This window comes from Atta colombica, unplaced genomic scaffold (assembly GCF_001594045.1).
Source record: "Atta colombica isolate Treedump-2 unplaced genomic scaffold, Acol1.0 scaffold11, whole genome shotgun sequence".
In the NCBI taxonomy this organism is placed as follows: domain Eukaryota; kingdom Metazoa; phylum Arthropoda; class Insecta; order Hymenoptera; family Formicidae; genus Atta; species Atta colombica.
In genome coordinates, this window is record NW_017259195.1 from 1,505,330 (window position 1) to 1,512,657 (window position 7,328).

At 28.2% G+C, this 7,328-nt stretch overlaps 1 long non-coding RNA gene across 2 annotated transcripts; it reads right to left on the reverse strand.

Annotated features, from left to right (window-relative positions):
• Positions 1-454: 454 nt before the first annotated feature.
• On the reverse strand, positions 455-2,284 carry LOC108693810. 2 transcript variants are annotated; one of them, XR_001932047.1, is made up of 4 exons: positions 1,917-2,284; positions 1,428-1,696; positions 1,183-1,333; positions 455-607 (listed from the first exon to the last, which is right to left on the reverse strand). It is a non-coding gene; the product is annotated as an uncharacterized LOC108693810 (long non-coding RNA). The 2 variants fall into 2 exon arrangements; XR_001932046.1 differs by having other exon boundaries at positions 1,183-1,696.
• Between the last annotated feature and the right edge of the window lie 5,044 nt (positions 2,285-7,328).

The window sequence follows — 7,328 nt, forward strand, 5'->3', positions numbered from 1 at the left end:
ATTAATTTATATGTAATACATAGACTAACGCAAATGTATTTCTCTATATAATATTTATTAATTTTTTATGTAATATTTGATGTTTCATTTGATCTTTCATGTTTCATCTTTCCACATAATATTCATTAATTTATAATATAAAAACTATTAAAACTATTAAATATAAAAACTATTAAAACTATTAAACTATTAAAATTGTAAATTAAAATTATTAATATCTAAAAGTCAATTATCTTCAAAACGAATTTGTCATAGCTGTTCTGTCTTAGATGCAGCAATACTTCTGCTTCGCTTTTGCTCATGCCAACTAACGCTAATGCGAGCCAAGTCATTCTTAGAATTTCCTTTCTCCAAAGAATGCATTTTTAGACTATCTAAGTTCACAACAATCAATTCCTTCAAGTCTCCATAGAGATCATCATGTGATATAAATTGCGATGTCTACTTCCTCGTTCAATACCGAAATACCCGCGATATTATATCAAATTGGTATTTTTGATATGGTGCAGTTTTCAATGCCTGATCCAAGTCCTCTCCCAATTAAGATCTGATACTGATGCTTCGTTAAGCCAATCCATAGTTTTTGCATATCTAGATGCAGTTATATCTGCAAAAAGCAAAGCAAAATATAAAATGATTCAATCTAGTTTGGAAGTCACTCAACTATAAGAACAAACAATTAAAGAATATAACAGTTTTAAAAATAACTTTAAATCAAATGCACTAATTACTACGTCGTTGTTGCTTTCAATCGCCCGTCTTTATTAATTATTGTTTTTTAAATACTTTTTAATAATTTTTTTTGTTAATTATCACAATGTTTTGAATGTTAAGTAAATCATTTATTGACCAGATCGATTTCCATTGATGATATCTAAATAAATTTTTTTTAAATATAAAGAGATATACAAAAAAATAATAGTGTCAACTACCTCTAGCTTACAGAATAACTTAAAAACTAACTGATCAACTTTTTATATTTTATTTAGAAATAAGTATAGTACCAGTAAACTATATAATTAAAAAAATTTTATTTCAAAGTGGAAAATAGTTGACAATTATATGCTGTTTCTTTTCTATTCTATTACACACAAATTTTTCATATACCAAGAATGTCTCTTTATATTGCTAAAAAAGTTTACCCAAAGAGCAATAGTTAAAAAAATTAATCATAAAACTCACCTATTTTTATAAACTATTACAGTAGAATCTTGCCAGATTGATAAGTGTAAGTTATCTTCGAGATGATGTAATTGCCATCAGATTCAGGGGATTAAGTCTGAGGACTTGACATTGATTGGGCCTAACCAGGTAATTGATGATTGTAATGCTACTATAAAAGAGATTGGTATATTGCTCTTGCTGTACTGCTCCATGTTTGTATTAAAATAGGTAGTCAATACATTTAGATCCATCAGATTGCATACTTTGAAGATTTGTAGAGTGGCATACATGTCCTTCAAATTGTCAGTGGTCTCCCAGGAATACAACTCTCGAATTGTATTACAAAGGTATTTAGGATAAAGCCAAAAGAAAATGGATGAAAGTGGTCTCCCATATCACACGTGAATCTTCTATTTCCACATGAATGTTCTTAATTATGCGAACAAAACTAGCTTCTCGATCATTCCGAGTTTTTCTCTATCCAGTTTTTTTTGAGCTGACACTGACTTTATGAGTTAACAAATTTTTAATGCTTTAAAAAAAGAAAAAGGAAAATTGAACATTAAATGCACTATGCACATATATTTCTATAATCTCTTATATAATCTTTGCAAAAATTATAAATATTTAAAATAAATTAAAAATAGCAATATTAAATTTAATAAAAATTGAATAAAAATTTTATACTATTATCATACAATCATAAAATTCTAAACTTTTTCTCAGTTTACAAAAAAAATGTAAATAATTACATTTTATATCTGCTAATTGCTTCCTTTTCACTCGCGAGTTCCGTTCGTTTCGCTTCCAACTGTGCTTTCATCTCTTTATTTTCATTGTACTTCTTCTATATTTGCCAATCTTCCACAGGGTCTATGCCTATATATTCTATAACTGTTTTATGCGCATTTTATATGGTGAAAAAGCTGCGCAATAACATCGATTGTCGTGTAAAAAGCGTGTAAAATAGTTACAGAATGACATCCCAGGAATTCCTCAAAGAAGAAAAAGGAACAAGAATCTTCATTGTACGAAACTTGACTCGTACTAGGCAGTACTAGTATAAAATATAAAGTTCTTCGACTATTACATCAATCTGTACATCAATCCATTGAACATCTGATCGCCATTAATTTTAGTTTGGACACACATTTCGCCAAGCGGCGTAGTCTTTGGTCGCGATAAAGTCACTAGATTATCAAATTACCGCGATGAGAAAATTCACTGAATTAGCCAAAATGATGTCAAAGTGCTATTCTAACCTGATTCTGTTAAAAGGTCGGAAATCTATACAGGAGTTTGGAAGAAGAAGAAGAACCTGATTCTATTATTATTGAAAATATCCGGTTACTGTGTTGAAAATTGTAAAAACCGCAACGAAAGAAGTTAAAATTTTGAATAACCGCGCATCATAGAGCCAAAATGGCGGCAATACTTTGTTAATCTAGTGTCTTTATTGGCGCAGATTGCGCATCAATCGATTGTAAGATTATTGGTCGTCTCATCGTTGTCTCGCTAGTGCGCGTGTGCGGTGGAACACGTGACAGAGAGCGTAGCTCTGATTGGTCGCTTGAGTTATTTTGAAGGAGACGTGGCGCCGCGTTTTTTTTCACGAACGTAGTCGCTCGGCAGATGCCGCAGATGATTTGTCTTTATAATATTAGTTTGTGCTCGTTTGTCGATGTGATCGGATGTTGTTGTGTTATCATTTTTGGAAATTGTGACCGGCTTCAAATGGGCGCAATTGAGTTTATTTTACTCTCTTAGACTTTCGAATTCTACATATTGTTTTTTGTTATACGGTATACGCATAGCGGTATTTTCGATTCTGACCGTATCGACTTTGTGTTAGAATCGAAGTCATTCACACGAAGAAGTCTTTATGATACTAGTCGGAATCGCCATCGTCTTATCGGCGAGTGCCATTAATTTAACTTTGAAGAAGAAGTACGAGCAATCGTAAGTATCATGTTTATATTCCACAAATATAACGAATTGTAATTGTATGATGTTGAATTTGTATTTAAATGTATAGTTAGAAATGTAACCACGAGCTTCCTTTACATGTAAATGAATGCTCGTGGCTATGAACGAAATTAAAATGATTTAACTGAAAATTATAAGTTGCAATAGTTACTTAAATGTAATGTGCATTAAATTTCATAAATTTTCATGAAAAGTACATTAAATTTTATGTACATGTATACAAATATATTTTTCATTTATATATAATATATCATATTTAATATATCATAAAATTAGGTTCGTTTCTAGGCAAGGTGGGAGGTGGGATAGATCTTGTTTCGCATTAACTTTGCAGTGTTTGGTATATCTTTGGTTGGTTTGCAGTGTTAGTATATCTTTGTTTTGATTTCCACGCGAAGGGAATGGAATCTCCCCTCCCCCCCTCCTTCCTGTCAAGGGGTGTATGACTTTCCGCGAAGTTTAGGTGATCTTACAGTCATTGGCTATGTTTACACTGCTTTTAGTCCATGATCTAAACTGTGTATGATACGCATGATACATCATTTATCCTTGTTTAACATTCGATGAATAACAAGGATAAATAATGCCGCATGCGCATCATGCATGAAATGAAACGCTGCTCTATAGGATAGGTGTGTTTATTTAAATTACAAGATAAACAAGAACATCTATAGACCGCAGCCTAAATCCACAGTATAAATGTAGCTAATAATACTGCTCAGTAATATTGAATCAATGATATTACCAGTCAGTAATATTACTTATCAATATTTATAATATTTTTACAGCCTTACATAGATATGTATGATAAGAACTACAAAATATTACAAATTCAGTTAAATTAGTCGGGATCCATTTTCCGTATGTTTTGTGCGGAGTTCTTTATTTTAAATTCTGAACATTTCGGTTTCATATAGCAGAAATGAGACATTATATCTTAAAATTTTTTGTTTATAACTTTTTAACGAGTAACATTCTACAATTGAAACTTCTTTCAAGGTTACTCAGGATTATAACTTTCACACATTATGTCGGGTCAATATCATTGGATGAGGGGGACTTCTTACACTAGTAATTTACATATTTATCTTATTTTTTAAATAGAAATATAATACCTATATAAAATATTTAATCTTACTATTTTTTAAATTTAAGAAATTTCATTTATCTTTTATTTTAAAAAATAATAAAACAAAATAGAAAATATAAAGTGATTCTTGCAGAATTTTTAATTAATAATTTTTGATACTTATTTGTTTTATTTTTCAGAAACAATTTGAAATGAATTAACTCATACTACCAATTGAGCAAAGTTGACTATGGAGTTTCTTTAAGAGAGTACAAAAATTTAACCTTTTGATGCAGTTGCATTTGCCCAATGTGAGATTCACCGGTGCTGGTTTCTTTGAAGAGAGTAGTTTATGTGCTTTGGAACTTATACATGCTAATCATGGGGCCGCTATCACAGATTATCTCTTAAGCCAATTAAAAAATGTCCAAAACGAGGTACATTGCACTTGATACTTATTTTGTAACATTTTTTTTACGTTAAATTTTTACATTTTTATGTATAATAATTTTGTGTATAATAATTGATTATTTTTTATTAAATTGAATATTTGTTAAATTATATATAATGTAGTAGAGCTTTCATTAACTAAATATGTGCAATAATTAAATTTCATACAATTTAGCCTTTAAAACTTGTTCCAAATGTTGTATCATGGTAGCTGCCTCAATTCTTGGATTGACTCCAATGGATTTGCACAGACAAGAATTTTTTGAACAATTAAGATTCAGTTTGTATCAAAATAACGTCATGACTAGTGAAACGGATGGAATCACTTTGGAAATAATTATGCTATTTAAATCAACGCATGCGATCGAAGATATAGTTACTGTAAGTACATTTTACATTATACAAATAAACGAATTATAATTGTATGATGACAAATATATTTAATTTGATACATTAATGAATATTAATTAAAAATATTTTTTTTTCTAGAATGCGGAAGAGAGAGAATGACAAGAATGAACAGATGCTCTGTCTATTATTTTGGGTAGTGATCGGTATCCAATTTGCATTTGCAATTCCTGTTTTGCAATCATCACGCTGATATGTTGATTTTAAAAAACACCAAGGATGTCAAACACCAACGATGTTTTAAGTTACTGCACTGCCAATGTCATTGCGAGTGCTATCATGCATTCCAGGATAACTAGCGATCAACTTTTGAGGTATGCATTTATTTTTAAGATTTTTTAAGGCGTATTTTATTTTTAGTGTTTAAAACTTTTAATTGTACTTTTATTAATTTTTTTTTTACTTAAATACTATAAATTTTAAAAAAACAAGAGATTAAAAATTATTAATTTCTTCCTATAGAATTCTGAGAACTTTTTCAGAATTTTTTAATATCGCATTTTCTCTTTAATAAAAAAAATTTTTTATTAACTTTTTAGTACCGCAATTTCTCATGTTGATAAAAATAGTTATCAAAATGAGAAATTGCGGTACTAAAAAGTTAATAAAAAATTTTTTTTATTAAAGAGAAAATGCGATATTAAAAAATTCTGAAAAAGTTCTCAGAATTCTATAGGAAGAAATTAATAATTTTTAATCTCTTGTTTTTTTTAAATTAATAAAAAATTTTGAAAAAATTCATAGAGTTCTATAAAAAGAAAATAAACAATTTTTGTCTCTTGCTATTTTTCTATAATAATACTTCAATAAAAAATTAGTGAAACCCAATATTCGGTAATCTTTAATAATTAATATCTTGTTTAGTATTACTAAAATTTCAAAATGGTAGAAGACTTTTCGACTTAGTTTAGTACGATCTATCTGCGCACGAAATATTTGGCGGTCATTCTGGAACATCCTATATATTGAATTTGTACGCAAATATGAGTAATTAATATTTAAAAACATAATTGATATGCAACATTGTGATATATGATTCATGTTAATTAATAACTTCTATTTTCTCTCTTGTAATTTTATTATGAGTTTTTTCATTCATGAAATTAGATTTATTGTTAAATGGAATACGCTTGAATCTTTTATTTGAATGATAGTCGTATTTTTAATAAAAAACTTATATTAAAATTACATAATTCTTTTATATATAAGCTCTCAACAATCTAACTAATCTTTTCATATAATTTCATCTTGTTACGCAAGAATCAATTAATTTTACTAGATTGTTTTTATGGTGTTGATACTAGGCTATAATTCGAAGCATCCCAACACTTTATACCGGCAAAAAATTTGTCACACATGAACATGTACAAATATGAACAAAGCTCTTATTCACTCTTGATGACATTTTTTCAATTCTTTCTTTTCTTTTTTTTTCTTTTTCCTTCTTTTTTTCCTTTCTTCTTTTCTTCTTTCTTTCCTTTTTCTTTCTTTCTTTTTTCTTTTTCTTTCTTTTGTTATGTCCCAGAACGATTCCAATTTAAGAACAAGAAATCTGTAAAATTGCAGTGCAATCGGAAAACATGTCTCCAGACATTAAACCCTTAAACAGTATGATAAAATAAAAAAAATCGCATCGCCGTTAAATTATCGTTTGTTATACTGACTTAAATTTGATATGGCCTATAACTCGACTTTATTATAAAATCAAAATATTATGTAATGCAACATGATTTATTATGATTACAATATTTTATAATTAGAAATATCCGTTATATTTAAAATTTCCAATCTGATTGTACTTTGTCCATTGCTCGTAATATTTTGTACTTACAAAGCACTTGTGTTATTATTTTTAAATAAAATAATTAAAATCAAAGAAATAATTCTCTATACAAAGACATTTTTGGATTTTTGCACATTTGTATTGTTTCCAGTATTTTTACATTATTTTTGCGCGTTTGTATTTTTATATTATTTTTTCAAACAATTTAGGTATATATGATTATATATATGATTATATATGATTATTTTGTGTTTAAATCGCAAGGGGTCCAATATTTGGATCCAAATTGGTTCCACTCATCGTGCCGTCATCACTATGCGCAATGATATACCTTATCTTCTTACATCACGAATGTAATTAAAATTTTAACAAATAATTTGTTTTTGAGAAGATTTTGAATATTTTATTTTATCTTTATTTTATAAATTAAGGTAATTACTAATTAACATATTTTATGTAGATTTTATT